Source organism: Astyanax mexicanus, chromosome 14 (assembly GCF_023375975.1).
Source record: "Astyanax mexicanus isolate ESR-SI-001 chromosome 14, AstMex3_surface, whole genome shotgun sequence".
NCBI lineage: Eukaryota > Metazoa > Chordata > Actinopteri > Characiformes > Acestrorhamphidae > Astyanax > Astyanax mexicanus.
In genome coordinates, this window is record NC_064421.1 from 32,147,877 (window position 1) to 32,171,500 (window position 23,624).

Consider the following 23,624-nt stretch of genomic DNA (forward strand, 5'->3'; position numbering starts at 1 on the left):
CAGCACTGTACAAGACAAACAGAGGATCCCATCAGATTAGAAGAAGGTGTTATTTGAAGCTGACAGTCTTGTGGAGTTCTGCTGTAGTTCTGTCTTCACTTTTTCTCAGTCGTAATGTTGATAATTTTCACTTTTGAATGTTATTTAAAAAGGCATTAAAGATTAAGGTAGGTTCAAAGTCTGCTTTGTAGTTCTGACAGCGACTGGTTGCTTCATAAGGACTTTAGTTTAAAGCAATAAAAGATCTCATTTATGCAATATTCTCTTTACCCTGAAGAAAATGGAGTGTCTTAAGTTTAACTGCTAGTTTTACTCAAGAACTTTGATGTATGTAATGTGTTATGTTTTTAGAGACGTGCAGACATTTCTGTTAGTAAGAATAGATAAGCAAAGAGAAGATCTGAAGAGCTGGTAGAGAACAGAACAGACCTCCAAACAACATGAAGTTAAAGATGAAACATTGTTTTTTTTGTGTTTTTTTTTAAATAATGTAAAAAAAAATGCATCGTTTTGTTTACAAGCACTAAACAAAACGTTTGTGTACTAATTATTAATTATTATTATTATTAATACTAGGTCTGCCACAATAATTATGACTTATTGTACAATATATGATACAACATACAAAACTCCAAACTCTTAATAATATGTGGAATAAAAATCAGCAAGAAAACATCAACTACATTACCGACTTATTGTTCAATAAATGGACATGACCTCAATCATTTTAATAATCGTGATATCGACCTTTGTGTTTGCACTTACAAAATGCAGACATTGTGACTGTGGGCGTGGCTGCACCTTTATTAAGAAAAATGCACTCTATCAACACCCAAAACAAACTTAAAGAAACATAGTAACAGCCCAGTTTAGTGTCTTAGGTTCATTTTACCTCAGTCTTCCATTCATCATCAGCGTATCTCTCGAGTGAAGGCTGAGGCAGGGTCTTTATGCTGGTTAAACGTGTGCCAGCTGGGACAGACCGGGGCTGCATGTCATGGTGTGGGGTAGTGCTGTGCGATATGACGATAAATATTGTGGGGACGATAGAAAAGTGTTTATCATGCTACTTAGCTTCTATCGTCCCTTTCGTTTCTAAAGTAATTTCATCAATTATTCATGCAAATATATATTGGCGTGGTGGTCATTTTGCATAAACTCTGTTTATATAAGTGATAATAATATTATTTCGATAACTCAATTTAAATACCTGTATAATTTTGAAAAAATTAACTACTGCATCTACCTCATCTGTTTTCATTTGATCCATATATATTGCTGCACTAAAAGGTAGTAATTCTCATTTGTGAAAGTTTTGTTTAATGTCAAAAAAGTAAGCAATGATATTATTTTGTCATAATTTTCAAAGAATAACTGAAAACATACTCAAATCATGATATATATCGTTATCGTGATATAAAAAAATTCCATATCGTGATATATGACTTTTCTCACATCGCCCAGCACTAGTGTGGGGCAGACACATGGTTCCCCTGCCTCCGCACTTTGCAATGTGTATGTATATAGAGTACATACTGAAGAGCCTACTATAACCTACTTTGGTTCAAGCTGGAACTTGTTTTAGGTGCGTCAAAGGAATGGAAAATTTATTGTCTTAAAAATGGTTAATTTATTTGTTACAATATTATTTTATTAGTGACAAATTAGTGGTCTAAAAATGCCAACAATATCGTTTAGCGCAATCATTTCTGGGACCAAATATTGTTCGCAAAAATGTGTTATCGTGACAGGCCTACTCAGGCGTTCTTTCAAGAGACCTCCAAGAAAATGTAATGTGGAAAAGGTACAATTTATGGCATGTTGTGTATGCAACATAGCTAGCTCTGTTAATGAGTTAATTCATTGACTTGCTTGGTGTGTTTAATGTGTCATAATTGAGCAGATCTCAGACACACAGCACAGATGCAAATCAAAATATACTTTATTAACAAAAGTATCAGACAAAGGGATGGTCATTATCGAAAAACAGCAGCAACAAGGAGAGAACATACCAGGGTAGATAAACAGTCCAGAGGTCAAAACACGGCAAGGCAGTATCAAAAATCAGGTCGGTAATACAAAACAAGGTCAAAACAAGACAGTAATACAGGCAATGGGAAAACACATTGTATGAGGATAACCCGTCAATAGTCTGCAAAGAATGAGTACAACTGAGCCTCTTAAACAGGGCCTTACACAGGTGGTGTTAGAATTCCGGTGATTTACTTCCTGGAGGTGCCGCATATAGTGTCATGTGATCGAGAACAGGTCTAATGTCAGTGTGTGGTGCATTCTGGGCAATGTAGTCCAGAGACTGGAGATTGCAGGCAGAGCTGAGTGTGGGAGAGACAGGAGCACTCTCAGCGGCAGGCGTGACACAATGTCTAAAAAGGGGTATGTGCAGAAAGCTAAAACTACTAAAACTTGAGTAAAACTAATCTAAAACTAATAATAATTAATTAAATACTACAATGTGATTAAAACTATTTTAATTAACACTGGGCTGCTCTTAGGCTTGAAAAAAGCTTTCACACTCTCAAAAGCCAGAATTCCTGGGTCTGGAATGAAAAAACGCCGGTATGAAAACCCCCAAAGAGACCCTTTGCCACTACAGAAGTGTTAATTAACTGTGATACACTACTTGCCAAAGGGTAAATTACTACATACTGACCATTCAGGATTCAAACTTGTGCCTCTTGTTCTTTTCTTTGATGATGGACATTTATAAAATAAGTCTCATTCCATAATTTTTTCATTCATTTTAAAATATCTAGTTGTGGTCTCTAGTATGAATAAATGTCGTGTGAGCTGTTTTTTGTGAATAAAAAAAGTGTTCGGGGGGGTTGGGGTTGCTCTTGCTCATGAATATTTATACATGCAAACATATCACCTCTGATTGGCTAACAGCAGTGTGAAATAAAGACTTAAGACTTTACACTAATAACAGTCTTTGCAATGTTATATATTACTTTACAACATGTGCAAAGCCTTGCATAGTGCAGTTCAGCCACTGACCTACTCTTAGAGTCTCTGTAAAACGCCAAATCCACCGGAGATCCTATGTAAACTTAGCTACTTACACACCAAGGTGGGTATTTTAGGTCCAGAAATTAAAAATCCACCCCGGGGGTTTTATTGGATAGGCCTCAGCAGAGCTGCCCAGGCAGTTGGAACAAAACCCTGGGGTGGATTTTTACTTTTAACCAGTGTAAACAGAACGTTTCTAAACATACACCTACCTATCTCAATTGTACTTCGCTGGTGGTGCTCCATAGACAAAATTTCTAACCATTTGTTCCTTAGCTCTGAATTACTGGGCAAAGCGTATAACACTGATGTGATATTTGCACAAATAACACAGGAATGAACTGCCATGATGTTCCTAACACTGTTAGATCTGATGATACAGCGTTGCTTCAGGGCTATCTGTAGGCGGCCACGGGCCAAGGTGGGCGAGGCCATTAATACTAATGTACAAGTTGATGTAGAAACTGCTTTTCCTGATCGATTTATTTCACTAGCCACTGCAGACAATAGAGGTTGAGGAAGAGTTTCGTGTGCAGCATCATACACAACTCAGAGAGACCTATTGTATTTCACAAAGAACAAGAAAAAGTGCATTTTATCGGAATGACACCTTTAAGCTTTTTAAAAATCAAACCTTCAAATCTTTAGAATTAAACGTTTCTGTATAGTTACAAAAGTACCATAGATTGGGTTGCCACCACACTGGCCACATGTCTTGGTTGATGGACTACATTTGCGGTAAGGGGAAAGCTGTGTAAACCGTTTTAATCTTCGCCATGAATTACTGACCTCAAACCAAAAAGCTCTGCCCCTCCAGCTCCTGAGCCTCATCCATCTTACAGGCCTCCAGTACATTTCTGCCCCCAAGAGATAGTTTCCTGCCTCGGCTTACTCAAACACACACTCGCACACACACACACACACACGCACACTGATAAATCAAGTGAGAATGCCTAGAGGAAGTGCGGTGCGGTTCAGTGTGTGATCTTGGCGGATGATGGTCCTAAGGCATGCCTCCTGTCCATCCAGGGATTTGAACCCCCCACCCCCCAACCCTCCCAAGCCTGAGCTCTTACCAAACGTCTGAGAGATTATCATAGAAAGAAAAACATTCTTCTTTTGCCTCAGTGAATATCAGCATAAAGCCCCTCACTGCACTCCCTGGAGAGTGCTGCTCACCGGAGTGTGCTCAGGCTTTTCTTCTAGCCCTTCCTCAACCTGACCGAGCTGCTCACCCTCAGTCCTGACAGAGCTGCTCCTCTGCTTCCTCTTCTGCTTTCTGTTTACCTTTCAAAGAGTCTGTACTGTGTAAAATCATGTGATGTAGTATACTGCTGCCGGCATCACTGCTATGTGTCCAAACAACTGGCAACGTTAGACTGGAATGAAAATATATATATATATATTTCAACAGAAAAGGTATTCCCAAGTCATTCTGGAGCATTTCTATATGTCAAGTCACCATAAAAGTTGAACTCAACGTAAAGAACAATTGCCAGATTTGCATAAAACACATGAAAAATTATGAAAAACAGCCAAAAAATACAGGAAATATGGGTGTCAAAACATTGGTTCATTTTGTGTTAGTGGATAAGCAGGGTTTAAAAAAAAAAATAAATAAATATATTGATTCCGACTCTGCAATGTGATTGGCTGAGAGGCGTTCAATGAGTGCCATTATCAGCCGGTAATGCACTGTAATCGAAGCTCTCCATGTATTACTTCACAACATACAGGTAACCTAGCAACAATGCAGCGCTTACAAGCCAAACAGAGCAGCTACAAACAGAGAAGCAATGGAACTATTTTAACTCGCAGCGTGCTTATAACCAAACAGATCGTATTTACTCATCCTCTTTAACTCAAAATCTTTTAATTAACCAGCGATGATGGAACTGTGGTACAACTGCAATAATGCCAATAAGGCCCTAATAGCAGCACTACTTGTACTCTTTCTTTCTTCCTTTCTTTCAGCTTTATGTTTTAAAAGAAATGTATAATTAAAGTACGAACATTTGCCCAAACTCTGGCTAGTCAGTGTAAGTGTTGGGGACTTCACAAAATAAACTTCCCTTCCACATGTCCTCTGGCAGCACTTTCCTTCCTACCATTACAATAATAGCAGGGGAACAGCCCAGCGAGCAATAATAGAGAGTGACTACTCTGCTAGCGTGCAGATAATGATTGATGTTGGTGCAGAAATAATCAGGAAAGCCTATTAATGTCAGAGATCTCACCTTGCAGGAAATGTCAGAGATTCTAGCTTGAACCACTGTCAGCGGCAGCCGAAGAGAAATAGAGCTTCGACAGACGAGAAGCAGCAAAGTCTGAAAATAAGTCCAGGGTTTTTTCAGAGCCAGTGAGCTCACGCTTGTGTGCACACACAAAATAGAGCCTGAAATTAATAGTGAATAGTTATGTTAGGTGACATTCCTCACATATTTATTGTGCATTTTTATTGAAATTCAAACATCTCCCACCTTTAAAACCTTGCTTTTACCTCTTTTTAATTAACACTGCTCTTAAAGGCAAACAATTAAAATATATGCAATTAGCCCTTAGCAATCATCTTATACTAGGGATGCTCAATCCTGGTCCAGGAGATCTACTCACAATCTCACACACCTGATCCAGGTAATTAAGGCTATTTAGGACATGAGAACATTCCAGGCTCATCTGAATTCCACAGGGTGTTAAAGCTCCAGGACCATGAATGAGCACCCCTGTCCTACAATAGTTAATAAACAGCCAAGATATGAAAAAAAAGAAAGTTACACTTATATAGCACCTTTCTATAAACCCAAGGACGCTTTACAATTTACACCTTTTACACAAAACCATTCATACTCAGCACTCATCCACGCACAGGTGAAAAGTGGCAGCCAATAGCACACAGCGTACTCTCAACCGGAAACCACTGTTCACCTAGAGGGATGCATCGGGCACTACAGCATTTACCCAGGACAAAGTGCCAATCCATATCTGGGCACAGTCATATATACATTTTATACAAACACAATCCTATACAAAACACATACCTATACATATATACATATACATTTTTTAGAGTATTCAATTTGTCTGGGCAATTTAGAGTATCCAATTGACCTGATTTCCATGTTTTGGACTAAAATAAAGTTTAACAATGCATTTTTGTTGTTACTAAGATCTCAGTAAATATTTTTGTATCACACCAGCTGATTTAAGCAGTGGCGTGCAGTTAATATAGTGGATCCCCAAAAAACTCACCAGTCAGGTGGCCTATTATTGTGCATTAGTTTCACGTTGAAGGGTAGCCTTTAAAAAGGCTTTTTAATATGATATGACACCATATTTTTCTCATTTGCAGTTGCAAATCCATGACAGTTAACTAACTATTAAACTAATCCAGCATGAGCTCCGTTTTACAACTAACTGATGTGTAGCCCCTTCGTCACAGCGCTGAGAAGGGGTTAGACAGCCATGGCCCCGCCCCCGTAGTGAAAACCATGAATCTGATTGGTTAGATTGTCACAGACTCATTACTACACCCTTCTCAAAATCAGGAGAAGGGTCACGCAGACACAAGGGGGCAGAAGCCATTTTAAAAAGCTTTGATTGGTTAGAACAGCTGTCAGTCAGATAAGAGTCCTGTAGCAACTTAAAAATACAAACTAATGCTTTGAATTAGTTGCTGTTTTTTTATTTTAGTTAACTTATAAAATAAATGCTTACAATTACAATAACTACAATTTATATATCCTTATCAAAAATTATGTAATTATTTACATGTACTTATTGTCATCCATTCTCTGAAGGGTTAGAAGGGCCTCACTGCAGACCACTGGATTTAAGTATTTTTATAAAAAATATTAAATAAATTTAAACAATGCATTTTTGTTGTTACTGTGAAATTTGTTGTTGAAAATCAAATATATTTTCCAGAGAGAGAGAGAGTGCGCTCAGTCAGAAACTTCACTCCTTCATTTATTTAGTTTTACTATGAGTGAATGAGCTAGTGAGCACTGAGTTTCCCCTTCTGAAGTCTCCACTGCTCCACCAGCCGCTCAAGTTCAGTAAAACTGAGCCGGATCCTCTTTCAGAAGCTGTACATGTGACGTAAATACGGAAAGACGCGTGACGTGGCCAGAAGAACTCCCGCAAAAAGCGACTCGACACCCCAGTTTTTAGAATGAATACATTAGGCTTAAACACTATATTTTGTCCTGTCTTCACTCAGAAATGCTTCTGTGTCACACCCTTGCCCTCTTAACTGTCCTTTCTCATGTCTCTGTGTGTTATCCCCACGTGACCCCGGGTGTTCCTGTTTAGTGTGTGTTTCCTGTTTGTATATATAGTCCACCTGTGTCACTCTGTCCTCGTTGGTCTTTGCACCTTCCCCTGTTGTTTGTTACTCCCGTGTTTCTTCTTGTTTATTTCCCTAGTTATTTACTCAGTGTTTATCTCTTTGTTTATTCCTTGTTTATGTTCATTGCCCAGTTTAGTTTATTCAGTCTTGTTTCAGTTACTCGTTTTTTTGTTTGTTTTTCCTGTTTGTTTATGTTATTAATACCCCTCGTTTGTTTTGGTTTGTTTCTCTGTTCATTTATTTATTTATTTAATAAAACCACCTTACCTGCTTTTACGTCCGCCTCCTCGTCTTCCTGCCTGCACCCTGACATTCTGCTTTTAGGTTAGGAACAAAATATAAATTATCAGAATCTCTAAGAAAAGTTTCCAACATCTTGTGGATCCATTAAGAATTTATCTAAATAGCAAAGTTAAATACTAAATTAACAATATTATACTATCTTGATACATTTTAATGTTATTATACTACACAATATACTGTTAGAAAGAATATTGCAGATATCAACACACTACACATTTCATTAGGATAAAAGCCTGAGGAATGGGCATGTCTGAACTCTAAGCACAAACACTAACTCCACCTCAAACCAGAGCCAACCCCCTAGCCAAGCCTTAGCTATTACACAGAGCTCTCTCCGAGTGTTTGATGATAACCTTTGTGCAGTGTTGCTGAACCCCAGGCTAATGCTGCTTGAGTGGAGTTTAGCTGTTTGTGCTGTAGGTGATGGAATGGGAACTGAATAAAAGAGAGAAAAAGGTAGAATCATAAAGGTAACTCACCCTCTCACCTTCTTTCTTTCAGCACACACACACACAAACACACACACAAACGCTGAGCTCAGGACAAGGCCATCACCAGGAAATGAATGTCTTTCATTTGAATTCCAGCCCAGCTGAAATCTATTAGCAAGCTGCAAAGGATGTACTGTGTTACTGGTGATGCCCTGGCATTTTCTAATTCATCCTCCGGCTCACTTTTTGCTGAGCTAGCCTCGATGCCGAGAGGTATTGAAACAGGGCTGCTCAATGGCTACAGTGAATACAGTGATGTCATTTTTCAGCTCAATGCTAAATATCTGCCTGGAACTGCACTGTGGCCACAGGGAGCTTGTGCAGAAAAACAACTACCCTACACTGTAAACCCACAAGTGCTTTAAACTCAAGTGACTTAAGTCTGTTTTACATAACATTGGATATTTCTAAACATTACTCCATTTTTTTGAATTAGCTGAATATTTGTGGGCACATATACACTCAAACAGAGATCTTTCAGTTGAACCAACTTATAATAACAATCTATTTTCATACTGGGTGTGTCCCCTATTTTCTGACACTCACCATCAGTGTGTAGTGATTCCCCCTTGGCTACCTTATGTAAACTTATAAATCTAACTTGTAAATATATTATTATTATTATGATTATCGGTTCACTGAAATAAATGATGCGTAAAATTTACTTTAAAAAAGTTTCGCAACTTTCTGCATTTGCTTTTTTTAAGTAAATTTAATTGCAGATAGATTTAAGTAACGTCAACCATTCTTTCTTTTATTAAACTTTACTTAATTTATTTTTGCTGAATCAATCCTTTCTTTTATTAAAATTTCCTTAATTTATTTTTGCTCAATCAATCCTTTCTTTTATTAAACTTTACTTCATTTATTTTGGATGAATCAATCCTTTCTTTTATTAAACTTTACTTCATTTATTTTTGATGAATCAATCCTTTTTTTATTAAACTTTCCTTAATTTATTTTTGCTGAATCAATCCTTTCTTTTATTAAACTTTACTTAATTTATTTTTGATGAATCAATCCTTTTTTTATTAAACTTTCCTTAATTTATTTTTGATGAATCAATCCTTTTTTTAGTAAACTTTACTTAATTTCTGCATACAATATTACCTAATTACATTTGCCTAATTTATACAATATTACTCAAATAATGTATTATAAATAATATATTATAATTCCTTAAATGTAAATATTTTTTAGTTAAAACACACATATCACACTGTCTCAACATGTGGATGGCATGTAATTCATTCTTTTTGGTATACTAGTGACACTTGGTCTGTTTACAAAATAAATCTTTGAGATTATGTAAATATTTGAATGTGTGTTTTAAGTAAAATTATTTACATTTTAGGAATTATAATATATTATGTATCATAAATTATTTGAGTAGTATTGTATAAATGAAGTAAGTGTAATTAGGTAATATTGTATGCAGAAATTAAGTAAAAGTTACTAAAAGAACGGATTGATTCAGCAAAAATAAGTTAAGGAAAGTTTAATAAAAGAAAGAATTGCCTGAAGTTCAGTTCACTTATTTACTCTATGTAACATTTAAGTCCTGAAACTGAGTTACTTACATTTATCTGAACTTAAATTTACTTAAAAAAAGCAAATTCAGAAAGTTGCGAAACGTTTTAAATTCATTTTTCGCATCCTTTTTTTCAGTGATGGCCTCTGGGTTGTGAGAACAAGCATCAGTTTTAGAGCTGTTAACTCTGTGTTGGCTGTTCTCCTAATATTGTTCACTCTATAGCTAATTTGTGTGATTTAATAATGTTGAGAAAAGACTACTAATGTACTTTTGTTTTGTCTACTGCATCCTTTTTATTTAGATTTTTTAGTCGTATCCACATTTCAAGGGGTCCTTAAAATATAGTTTATTTGTTTTGTTCCTTTTTTCACCATTCATAAATGATATAGCAGTACTGTAGTTTCGTCTTGATTTTTAGAAGGACAAAGCATTTACAGAACTACAAATTAGAAATATTAATAGAACGCCAAACATTTTCAACATACATATGATATATACTATGCAGTGCTGGCTCACAACTGTTTTTTTTCTCAAATTATTGCCACTGTTACCTCAGACTTTTATGAAAAATTATAGCATCGCAATTACAAATCCCAGCAGAGGGCTTTTGATTTGAAAGGAGGGATCCAGTGACAGAAGCTTGCCTCTGCTGGACTGGAGCAATTTAGCTGTGGTTGCTAACTACCAGGTTAAGGCTCCAATGCCAACAGGCACAGCTGCATGCCTCAGATGGTCTGTAGCACAACGCTAATTTCTTTCTGAGCTGGATTACTCACTGAGTTGATGATAGAAAACTCAATGTTCGTGTGTGACTCCAAGCTTAAAGGAGAACTTGTGAAATTGACTTTGGGTGTAGTAAAATATGATAAAGAGTACTAACATTTGTTGAATAGCCAACCTCGGTTCTCCCGCAGCTTTCTAAAATCCAACAATTTTATGCAGTTTGTCCAAACAGGCTAAAATATTTTAGCCCCTGCAGATAAATCACTTTTTTTTTCTTCATCTCTGGGCACCGCCATCTTAAATTAAAGTCATGATCAGTAGATTCACACAAGCATAGGGTTGCACCAATAGTATCAGCGCCGATACTGGCACTTACACACAGTATCGGTATCGGCCATACCATTTCCGGGTTTAGAATGCAGGAGTAAAAAATAGCAGGGTAAATAGCGCAGGTAGAACGTACAGACAAAACGGAGCAGCATAGCAAGAGCTACTGAAGCAGCGTGCCTTTCTGCTCAAACAGCAAACTAAACAACCAAACCTGAGTACGTTAACTTGCTAACCGAGCCGGACGCTAACACTGACTGATCCACCATCTCCTGGTAACTTTACAACTCCTATATCAGTTTACACAACACAGAACTGAATACACGAGACAGCTACCTAAATAACCATCTAAATAATTAATACTTGCCTGAGTAACAGTCTTAACCTTTTAACGTGCCCTGGCCTGCCGGCGGGCAAGAAAAATATCATAATTAATATGTGGCTGTGTTTATGAATAATTATAGGTTCAATATAGACAGCAAATACGTATAAAGCTTTTCAGTTATCTAGCATATTTAGCTTTATTTCCTTTCAAAAAATAAACATTTAGAGTGAAATATGCTTTTTTTATTAGAAATATAATTTTTATATTTGCGTTTTTCGTACGTCCATATTTGATCCAATTTGCGTTATACATCATTTAAACCGTCTAACTCTCACAATTATGGCACCATTTTACTGTAGGATGCACGGTTCCTGAATTAGAACCGAAAGAATGCGTTAAACTGCTTTACAGCAGCGTTTGTTACAGGTCTGTACTTCAGCACACACAACCAGCCCCCACCCAGCGCTCACCTCAGACTCCTGCCTTCATAATCGCTCCAAATATCGATAGATTAATCAAACCGGGTGGGGGTGGGGGTGGTCTGTAACCCAAAACTCTGAGAGAGCAGAGAAATCTGACGGAGGAGGGGAAGTGGCTCAAGAAGCACTGCACATATATCTTGTAATAAAAAATAAAGATAGAAAATCTGAAAAGCGCCTAAAGATTTTCCTGTTTTTTTTTAACATATTTTAATCATTACGTGATCAATTAAATAATTTTGAGTCAACAACAGGAGCTCATCATTATCTACTGCAGCCAATCATCTTAACAGATCTTTTAAAAAAAGGCAGAAACTGCAGAGCAGCCAATCAGACTAATATATCTTATTTAGAATAAGACAGTTGGTATCAATATTGGTACTCGGTATCGGTCAATACCAGAAAAGCTGGTATCGATATCGGTAAGGAAAAATTAGTATCGGTGCATCCCTAGTATTCTTTGCTCTGCCTTTCCACATATTCAGCCACTTATTTCCATTTTTGTCCAAAACAACCTTCCTTAACATCAAAGAAAAGTTCTTTAGACATTTAAATGTTTCTTCAAACTGGGCAACTGGAAATAAAGTCCCATCCCCTCATGTCAAGCTGTGAATTTAACATACAGTACAGTACAGTACTACATAGGCAGTGACAATATATTATTAATTTATCACATACAGTGTAAACCACTTACACAATTCTGAAATAATAGGATAACACTGAGGCTAAAATATTTACAGTATTTCACATACATAGGCTACACTCTGGCACTGTGCCCAGATACATGGACAGCTGCCCAATTACAGTTCAACCCTTTTCATTAATCTGTTTAAAAACTGTGCACTTTGACTCCAATGTTGCTGCTTGATGAACGGTACTCAGTTTGTAGGAGGGAGAGTGATGGAGTTTACTTTATTGAAGTAAAAGACGTTATTCAGTCTTACGCATGTCTTCATCTCGTCTCGACATTGTTTAAACCCCTTTGCCAGTGATTACACTTTTGTACACAGTGTTAGTTGCAAGCAGACTAATTGCAGAATCAACCAGACTATTTTTTTTTGCAGTCAGCCATAAAACACTTCCATTGACTTTTTCCACTGAGAAACTTCCACATTAAAAACAGCTTTTCACACTTTTAAATACACTACTGAAGTCACAACTACATTCTGCAGTCAGTGTCATACCCATATTAGGACCTTTAGGTCAAAACTGGATTTGTCTATGACAGAAATTAATTGGACTGTGGAAAATTGGTGCTGTTTAAAACGTTTTGTCATATGTACATTCATCTCACCAGTGGATCCTCTGAACTATGAGGATACAAAAAAAATGCATTTTTAATGTGTGGCCTTAATACCAACATTGTACCACAGTTAGTTCCGACCCGGCAATGTGATTGGCTGAGAGAAGTTATATGACTGCCATTACCAGCCGGTAATGTACTGTAATCATAGCTCTCCGTGTAAACTAGCAACGATGCAGCGCTTACAAGCCAAACATTCAACTACAAACAGCTCAACTACAAACAGAGCAGTAATGGAACTAGTTTAACTCGCACAGTGTTTGTAACCAAACAGATTGTATTTTCTTATCCTCTTTAACTCAAAATCTTTTAATAAACAGCAATAATAGAACTGTGTTATAATCACAATAATAGACTCAAGATTCACACTATAATGTGTAATGCTTATACTGATCTACGGCTGCAGCACAGCAGTGGCAATATTACACTCTATAGCACTCCCTCTCAAGTTGTATTGCTTAATTATATAATTTGTGGTCATTATATCATCTTTTTTGCGTTGCTGCTCTCTATAAAACAAAACACTAGCTAACACTGACAAATGTTACTTTACTCTGATCAATAAAATATAAATGAATGCTAACTATATTACCTAAAAGCTAGCAACCGTTAAGTACCTTAATTAAATGCAAACAAGGAATATTAGCTAATTGACGGAAAGATATAGCATAGATACATGACTGAGGAAATAGTATAGGATGATATTATAGAGCAAAACATACACACTGGCTACCCCTCTCAAGAGTACATTGTTTAGCCCATAGGTCTTCTGAGCTCCACAGTCTCACAGGTGGTGCTGAGATTTAAATGAGGGACAAAATTTTTAATGTAATTCAGTCCCAAAAGTACATGCCATGTTGAAAGACAATGCACAGAATGTAAAAGACGCTTTGCAGGAAGATACATTATTATTATTATAAGCACGAGAAATGGCAAATCTTGAATAATGCTGTCTTAAATTAGCTATAAAACAGCTAAAACAGTAACAGTTTGATCTTTATCCCTAGTTCAGTTTCAGCTGGTACCATGAGTTGTAGTTTTCATTCTAGCTCTAGTCATCACAGTTCATGAGTTTGAAGTGGATGTCTCCCAGAAAAATTCAACAAAACTTTAAAAACATTCTTTCTTCTGCAAACTCTCAACTCTTCACACTTGTGAAGTCATATTTCATTGTGATTTGACAGTTTTGGATATGCATAAATAAAACCAGTGTGACATTTTTCACTGGTAATGAAGCCAGTGTGTATTCATCAGACACGGAGTCCCCTTAATCCTCCCACTGCTGTCAAAACACATCAGCTGTGGTGGGCTAAATGCACAGAGCAGAACTGTACTGACCTTGCCGTAAAACCCTGACCTGTTCAGAGCCCGTCTCTGATCTTCTAATAAGGGTTAATGCGCACATGGAGGGCTTTGAAGTGTGTGCGACAGCGCGTGCGTGCGTGTGTGTGTGTCTGTGTGTGTGTAGGTCATTCAAACCGTGAGCAGAATGGGCAGCTAGTTAGCCAAGCCCATACTGAAGAGGTTCCAGGCTTAAGGTGAGGGCTGAACAGTGATCCACAGCTCACAATCCCACATACCCTTTTCTCCAGAAAAGGAAAAAGTCTCCATCAAAACATCAGCACATCTGAAAAAGCACAATTCATGTGACTGCTCACTAAGCATCAGAAAGTATTTTACCTCTGTAGTGCTATTCCAATCATGAATTTATTCTAGCAGTGCATTTTTAGTTATAAACATATCAGTCTAATCATGAATTTACTTCGGTGCACTTTCAGTCATAAATATAAATCTGTAGTGTTATCCTAATCATGAATTTACTTTAGCAAAGCACTTTCAGTCATAAATATATCTTTGTAGTGTTATTCTAATCATGACTTTACTATAGCAGTACACTTTCAGTCTGTAGTGTAATCCCAATCAAGAAAGATGTGGCCTGTGTCACAAATCCAAAAAATCAGGGTACACTGTAAACCCATACGTTGTTTGAATTGGATATTTCTAAACAATACTCAACTATTTTGAGTTAGTTGAAAGTTTGTGGGCACATATATACATTCAAACTGAGATCTTTGAATTGAACCAACGTATAATAACTAAATGAGTTTAGTCTGTTGCTATTGGCAGCTTCTTTTCCATTGGCTTCTGTCACAATCAATTTGCATACTGGGTGTGTCCAACAGTTTCTGACCCTCACCATCAGTGTGTAGTGATTCCCCCTGGGCTACCTTAGAAATAAATCAAGTTCCCCTTTAGTTGTAATAACTTGATGTTTTAATTTATGCTAACTCACATTTTTATTTCCCATTACTTAAAAAATTTGAGCAAACTGGCTGCCTTAAAAAAAAGTAAAGTAAACTCAAATGATCTGGTCCTACAGTGTAACAAAAATTAAAAAGTTAACTTAACTTCCCCTTTAGTTGTAATAACTTGATGCTCTAAGTTATGCTAACTTAAGTTTTCATTATCCATTACTTAACTTTTTTAAGGCAAACGGTTTCCTCAAATTTTAAATTCAAGTAAATTCAACTTATCCGGGCTTACAGTGTAGAGGTTTGGTCTTAATAAAATATTATAATAATTGGAATCCTCAGAACTGCTTCAAATTGTGGAAATAATGCTAAACTCCAGTGTGGAGGCCATGCACTGTCTCATCCTGTGCTCAGTGAGTAAAGTTCTTCATCTAAGTGTGTTTGACATGTACTTAAACACAACCTATGGAAAGTGTAGAGATTGAGTAAAACCCAAACTGCACTGAAACATATACAAAGGCAAACAGCCCTGATCAGAGCCAGAGAAATCACCCCGACCTCAACTACTACACATAGTATGGAGCATTCTTTCCAAACACTGGTTGCTAAATATTCTTCTATCATGGAGTTTGATAGGCCGCTTCTTCTGCATGATGGATGGATGATCTACAACCTGACACGGAGGAGACTGAGGAGTGTTTAGATTTGCCTTTTATCTTAAACATGTAATGGGAATGTATGTATATATATATATATATATATATATATATATATATATATATATATAAATACTGCTGACACAGCACTGTTCCTTATACATAGCAGAGTTATAACAGTATGGAGAGAAAGAGAGAGAGACAGAAAGAAATACAGAGACAGAGGCTAGAGTAGGAAGATGACTGACGAGGTTAATGATCTTGGAAAGAAAAGGGATGTAGAGTGGCATCCTTTTTCTGTCCAAGATGATTAACCTTGTCTGTCATCTTCCTATATTCTGCAGATTTGGAGCAGATTCTTGCAGGTGGAAGGAGGTTTTTAGAAGGTTTCAGGAAGATTTCTATATAACATTGATATGACATGCGATAAAATTACAATATTTTATGGCGATATGACAAAACACTGAATTTAAAAAAGTTATTTCAAGATAATTTTATTATTGTAAACATATGGCACGTCTCTAACTGAGAGATTAAAAAATACAAGAATTTTATCAGATTTGTAACAGAAGGTCCAGAATGTCATGATACAAAGTAAAATAAATAATACTGTACATGTATATTCTGTCTCTAGTAGATATATAATAGGAAAATGAGAACAGTGTGAATTTTTCTTTTGCTAAAAACAGCAAAAAAGTAGTACCCTAATGTAGGGGTGGGCAATATCATATCGTATACAATATATCGTGACACAGAAATATCGTGATATTAAAAATCCATATCGTGATAATAGGGCTGTTCTGTCTTAAAAGTGGCCTATTATTTACTGTGAAGCTTTAGGTGTATTTATTGCATAATTGTTTTAGTTTGCAGTTTATATGCATGCACTAAATATTCTGCATTATTATTTGCTGCATTATAGTTTTTTTATGCTATATTATTTATTTTGCCACATTATGATTATACTCTTATACTATATTCCTGAAATTAATTAATTATTTTTCTGTTTTTTCTATATCGCAAAGTATATCGTTATCGCAAAAATACCCTGAAATATCGTGATATTATTTTAGAGCCATATCGCCCACCCCTACCCTAATGTGATAATTAGGGGTGGGTGATATGGCACAATATTTCAGGGTATAATATTGTTCAGGATATTGAAAAAAATGTTGGCGATATTATTGCACACGATACGATATGAAACACTCCTACTGTACATCTAAAGAAGATTTCAGATTTGATGAGATTTGAATCAGAATTCTGTACATCTGAACCTAATTTCTGTAGGTCTGGATCTGAATTCTGTATAACTGAAGCCAATTTCTCTAGTTCTGGATCAGATTTGAAACAGATTTTTTAGTGATTTTTAAGTGATTTCTTTAAACTTAAAGCAGATTTCTACAGACTTGAAGCAACTTTCAGTAGATTTGAATCAGAATTATGTCGATTTCAAGCTGATTTCTGCATGTCTGAAGAAGATTTCTGGATAATTGAGATTGAATTCCCAGAGAGCATCATTGGCCTCACTCTCTCTGGGTGGGTTGGTTGGCCTTGACTTTCCTCGAGTTCTTCAGGATGATGCTCATCAGCACAGATATCTTTTGGCTGATGTAAGAGAACTAGCAGTAAGTGTTCTCATCCAAGCATGTTCAGCTATCCAATAAAATGTTAGCAGCATTTCTAAAAGATGTGGTGACTCGGTGAGCGACATGCTAGCCATCTCCCTCCTAACACTGAAAAATACTAAAAACTGAAGAAAAAGAAACGTAGACGACACAAGCTCTAATTGGACCCCTGGGAGAAATCCAGCTGTAACAGAGTCTGCTAAAAGTCTCTCATGGGATAAACTTCCCACTGAGCAAAGACATCTTTATGAGCGTTTGATGTTTATAAGCAGAAATAGTGTCAATAAAGAATAAAATTCTGATGAAACATCAAGGACATCCTGTGAAATCAGAGACACAAAGGGAGTGGAAAACTACGGGCAGAGGTCAGAATAATAGTGTGAGAGTGTTTTTGTGTGTGTGTGTGTGTGTGTTTGTGTGTGTGTTTGTGTGTGTGTAAAACCCATATGTTGTTTTTTTTCATCAATATGACATTTAAATGACTTAATTGCCATCCTGATTTGCGATCTCTTACTAAAGCAGACTGAACAACAAGCTTAATCCCACAGATCAGTTCTCACGCTGTCCAACACTTTCATACCATCTCTGACAAAGCAAAGACACAGTCCACAACAAACACGTCTGTGTGCGTACAGTACAGGCCAAAAGTCTGGACACACCTTCTCATTCAATGTGTTTTCTTTATTTTCATGACTATTTACACTATTTATAGATTCTCTCTGAAGGCATCAAAACTATGAATGAGCACGTGGAGTTTTGTACTTAACAAAAAAAGGTAAAATAACTAAAAACATGTTTTATATTCTACTTTCTTCAAAATAGCCACCTTTTGCTCTGATTACTGCTTTGCATGCTCTTGGCATTCTCTCAATGAGCTTCAAGAGGTGGTCACCTGAAATGGTTTACAGGTGTGCATAATCAGGGTTAATTATTGGAATTTCTTGCTTTATCAATGGGGTCGTGTCGTGCAGACGGCATGTTACTACACAGCCGACAGCCTTATTGGACAGCTGTTAAAATCCATATTATGGCAAGAACCAATCAGCTAACTAAAGAAAAAAGATTGGCCATCATTACTTTAAGAAATGAAGGTCAGTCAGTGCGGTAAATTACAAAAACTTTAAATGTGTCCCCAAGTGGAGTCCCAAAAACCATCAAGCGCTACAATGAAACTGGCACACATGAGGACCGACCCAGGAAAGGAAGACCAAGAGTCACCTCTGCTTCTCAGGACAAGTTCATCCGAGTCACCAGCCTCAGAAATCGAAAGTTAACAGAGCAGTTCTAGCAGCAGACCCATCTCTAGAACAACTGTTAAGAGGAGACTGCGTAAATCAAATCAGGCCTTCATGGTCAAATAGCTTATAGTAAACCACTGCTAAGGAGAGGCAACAAGCAGAATAGATTAGTTTGGGCCAAGAAACACAAGGAATTGACATTAGACCAGGGGAAATCTGTGCTTTGGTCTGATGAGTCTATAAAGAATATATAAATTAAGAAAACGCATTGAATGAGAAGGTGTGTCCAAACTTTTGGCCTGTAATGTACATGCAAATGGAAATGACAACTTAGGCTACATTCACACAGCAAGTAAAAATTAACAAAATCTGACATTATTTCCGTCTGTTCACACAATCTTTTTAATGTGACCCATATCTAACGTCTGTCTAAATGGTTTGCACATGCACTATGAGTTATGAGTTATGTTAAGTTTTGTTTTAATCCCAGCCAGCCTCCCAAGAGCTATGAATAAGTTTCTGCTTTTGAAGTCGTCAAATAGTTCTATTCACACACCTAGCTTGAACAATCTGCATTTAAATACTTCCATTATAGACATTTCTAGTGTAATTTGTCTAATTATGCAGAGTACACACTAAGATATGTGGTCCGTAGTCTGTTTTGGGAACAGTGACATTTATTTTCATAATTTACTAAAAGTTATTTTCTTAGCTAAGACCACTTAAACATACACAAACAGAGTATAAACAGTTTCTCAGTTCAGAAGCTGCAGTCACTATACGTATTCCTTTAGCTCGGGCTTTAAAAACCAAAATGAGGCTCGCTGCTGCTAAAGTTGCCAGTTCCTTGGATCTTAATGGTTCTTCCTAAAAGTAATTTCTACACCAGTTTTTAAAACAAGAGCACCTGAAGAATAAGTTATTAATATAACTTTTCTGTAATCTTCACCGAAGAAGAATCCTCCAAAATGTCAAAATAAATATGACCTAAAACTAAAACTAAGTTGATAAGGAGCCGAAACAGTAGACTTGGTCATTTATTTTTCTGAGAAAAATTATATAATATGATGTTTGAGGTTAAATTAATGCAGAAACACAGAAAATTCTAAAGTGCTCCTAGACTGTAAGCCACTATAAGTAGGATACTTGAAGGAAATGAGATTTTAAAGAGCTTTTATTATTTATACATGTGTATATTTATATTACTCTTTAATAAAACACATTAAATCAGATAGGGTGTGTCCAAACTTATGACTGGAACTGTACACATAGATTTCCCTGACAGGAATTAAGCCTAGTCGTACACTACATTTTCTTTTTAATGGATCTCTATTTAAAGTGCTGTGCAGTTCAATATTAGGCAAATATGCCAAATATTTGTGACCACAGGTGTGGCCTGACTTTGGCATGTTCGTATCTTAACAGCGCAGTGGACACAGGATACTGACCTGCACACTCACACATTTAAGGGAACAGCAATGTTATTTTATTCTTTTATTCTGTTTGTTGTTGAGTTAAAAGTCAGGTTTGCACTCTGCAACACATCCGTGTGTGTGTTTAATGAGTGGTGTTGTACGAGCTCTGGGTGCACCTATAAGAATAGGCTCTGACTGATTCACTGTTGTCTAGGTTCATTTCAGTTAGTGGTGCAAATTTAACTAAACACACCTCACTTCCAGACCACCACACCCATCAGTGTAGATTTATTCCTAATAGGGCTGTCAACGTTAAAGCGTTAACGCACGCTGTTAATTTGGACTCAGTAACGTGTTACCATTGTTTTAACGCAAGTTAATTAAGGCACCAAGTTTGACCCCTACTTCCGCCGTAATGTGCCCCACCCCTGCCCAACGCTTTGATCTGTCGTCCGGCTGAACAATTGAACGGCACACTGTAAACTTCCAGCTCAGACCCGGTCAGAAAGCTTTATTTTTCTCTCTCTTTCTCTCTCTCTCTCTCTCTCTCTCTCTCTCTCTCTCTCTCTCTCTCTCTCTCTCTATATATATATATATATATATATATATATATATATATATATATATATATATATATATATATATATATACATTTATTTTTCTCTCTATCTCTCTCTCTCACAAGCGCGCACACACACACACACACACGCTGTCACAACCAAGCTGAGACATTTACAATCCAACATATCATGCATTCTTTATTCCAGCACCCTACTTTAATTTTATCTCCCCTCAAACATACAAGCATATACTATAATTGCAATTGACACCACTAATATACAGTAATTGCATTTTAACTTTCTTACATTCATTCTTTTATTTACATTTAAATATTCATTTTAAAAATTTGCTTCAGAGGAAAAACAAATGCGATTAATCGCAGTTAATCACAGAATTTTGTCATGATTATTCGGATAAAATTTTTTAATCGACTGACACCACTAATTCCTAAACTTCGATGCAGCGCAAGGCGTTAAATTAGAATGTTCACGGGGTGTAAGATAGCAAAGAGCATCACGATGAGCCTTGGGCAGGATGTACAATAGAGCCCAAACTCTTCACTGGACAACAGAGACAGTAAAGAGTTAGAATAAACCCTTATTAAAATTCTCTTGATTTTTATTAAATAGTATGAAGGAGCAGATATAGTCCCATATAGTGTTATGGTGTTTCTACAGCAGAGCTTAGATCGGGCCCAAACAATCCGACCCGACCCGAACCCGTGCACATTCTGCCCGAGCCCGACCCGACCCATAAACTGTCATTATGAGCCCGAGCCCGACCCGCCCCATAAACTGGCTGTTTTTGGGCCGTTTGAATGAGCGAAATCTGTTCAGAATGATGTTAATTAACACTAAAACAATTTTTTCACTTTTTCTCCTCCAATTCAGTTAGTTTTAATTTGTTTTTATAGTGGGTTTGCTGGTTTTTATTTGTTTTTACACATCGTATCAGAGAGCTCAATTTGAGAAACACATTTTCTTTCGTTATTTCACGGCTAGCGTGAGCCACGTGCTGCCGCTGTTGTGCTGAATCTGACTCCCCGTAGAATACAGCTCTGTGTGCGGCACAACACCGCACGCAGTAAAACTGCTCGAGTGGCAACAGCACTTATTAATAAATTAACAAACACGAAAACGAAGGGTTTTCTATCAGTAATTTCTTTAAAAAATTTGTTTTAGTTAGTTTTATAAACACACAATGCAGTTCCAGTTAGTTATAGTTATATCCTTTTAACTACCGTTTTATTATTAGTGTAAGTTAACAAAAATGTTTTTTCACTTTCAGATTTAGTTATTTCGTTAATTTTTGGTAACGGTAATACTTGGTTACTTAGCTACATTGTGATTATCACGCTAGACCTTTATATAAAATAAAAATATAATTAAAAAACAGATGCTTATATCACAGACTATTTTCTGGAGCCCAACCCGACCCGGCCCGAGGAATGAGGTGGGAAATCTCGACCCAACCCGAGTTCGGGTCGGACTTCGGGTGAGGTCGGACTTCGGACAGAGAATCTAAGCTCTATTCTACATAAGCCAAAAACGCAAAGATCTGCAACTTTGACTCAACTGATATTCAGTCAGTGTGTGCAACAGATTAAGGAAAAAAGAAGAAAGGGACAGAAAAGTCAGAATGCTAGAAGTGGAAAGTGTGTGTGTGTGTGTGTGTGTGTCTGTGAAGCTAAATCAGGTACACACAGTGCCAGTGGGTGTGTCTGTAACTGGCAGCTATTACAGAGCTTTTCCTGTGCACTTCTGTCCTACTCATGTAGGTGTGTGGGGGAGGAAGAGGGATGTAGACACAGCAGAATGCACCATGCCCCTCAGCTTCATACCCCTCAGCTTTAATAAGCGATCTGACCGTTTGATCATTTACTTGCTGCGTGGCCTTCAAAAAAATAAATATACAATCCTGTGATTCTGCACTTCTGAGAACACGTCCGCTTCAGTTAGAGCACACAAGCTAAACTGCCTTCAGAGAAAGCACATCAGCTCAATGAAGCTACGCCATTGCCTCAGAGTTGCATCACAGTGACACGTCAGCCTAAAAACATCAAAGCTTTGAGATTTAGCCGTTTGGTTCGAGGCCCACTGAGGTGCTTGGCGAAAAAGACTGCAGTTGGGCCCCGAAAAAAGGCCTTTGGTGGTGTTTTAACAGGCAAATTAAACACTGCCACTTTCAAATACGACATCATTAGCATGCACATCACCATCTGTTAGTAACTCGTGGTAGAGAGTTACTGAGAGCAAGTGATGGAACGAGTCTCAGATTTAAACCAACGTTCTGTGGAAATGATTGTGTGTATGAGTATGAGAAATACACTAAGCCGGTGGTATCCTGGTAATCCTGGTAGTGGAACAGAACTGTGTCCTGTAGGTTTTAGTGTTTTCCTGCAGTAACACTTCTAGTTTATATCAGCAAAGGCATGCTGTAATTAGAATAAACCCCAAAACCTGAGGAGCAGTGCTACTCCAAGACCAGAACTCAGAACCACAGCCTGAAAGCTTACTGTACATATACATTAGGGGTGCAGGAAAAAATCATTTCGAGCTCGAATCACGTTTCTAACACTGAACGATTCAGAATCGATTTTTTTTTGAGGGTGCAGCTACTGTCGCGCAGAGCTTTTTAACTGTCTCACGGAGCATTTTAACTGTCTCGCGGAGCTTTTTAACTGTCCTGCGGAGCTCAGCTACTGTCCTGCGGAGCTCTTTAACAGTTAAAAAGCTCCGCGAGACAGTTAAAATGCTCCGCGAGACAGTTAAAAAGCTCCGAAAGACAGTTAAAATGCTCCGCGAGACAGTTAAAATGCTCCGTGGGACAGTTAAAAAGCGCCGCGAGACAGTTAAAAAGCTCCGTGAGACAGTTAAAAAGCTCCGAAAGACAGTTAAAATGCTCCGAAAGACAGTTAAAATGCTCCACGAGACAATTACAGTCACATGAAAAAGTTTGGGCACCCCTATTAATCTTAATAATTTTTAGTTCTTAATATTTGGGTGTTTTCAACA

At 37.2% G+C, this 23,624-nt stretch overlaps 1 protein-coding gene across 2 annotated transcripts in view; it reads right to left on the reverse strand.

Annotated features, from left to right (window-relative positions):
- chrm3a (cholinergic receptor, muscarinic 3a) overlaps positions 1 to 23,624 on the reverse strand; it is a 226,476-nt gene that overhangs the window by 165,671 nt on the left and 37,181 nt on the right. Inside the window, exons 2-5 of one of the 2 annotated variants that reach the window (XR_007424073.1) lie at positions 7,643 to 7,692; positions 5,265 to 5,422; positions 3,817 to 3,930; positions 1,921 to 2,333 (exon numbers count right to left, since the gene is read on the reverse strand). The exons of the other annotated variant lie outside the window; for it this stretch is intronic. The gene's annotated coding sequence lies outside the window, so the exon portion shown is untranslated. Of the gene's footprint in view, positions 1 to 1,920; positions 2,334 to 3,816; positions 3,931 to 5,264; positions 5,423 to 7,642; positions 7,693 to 23,624 lie in introns of those variants that run through there. 2 annotated transcript variants of the gene reach the window in all.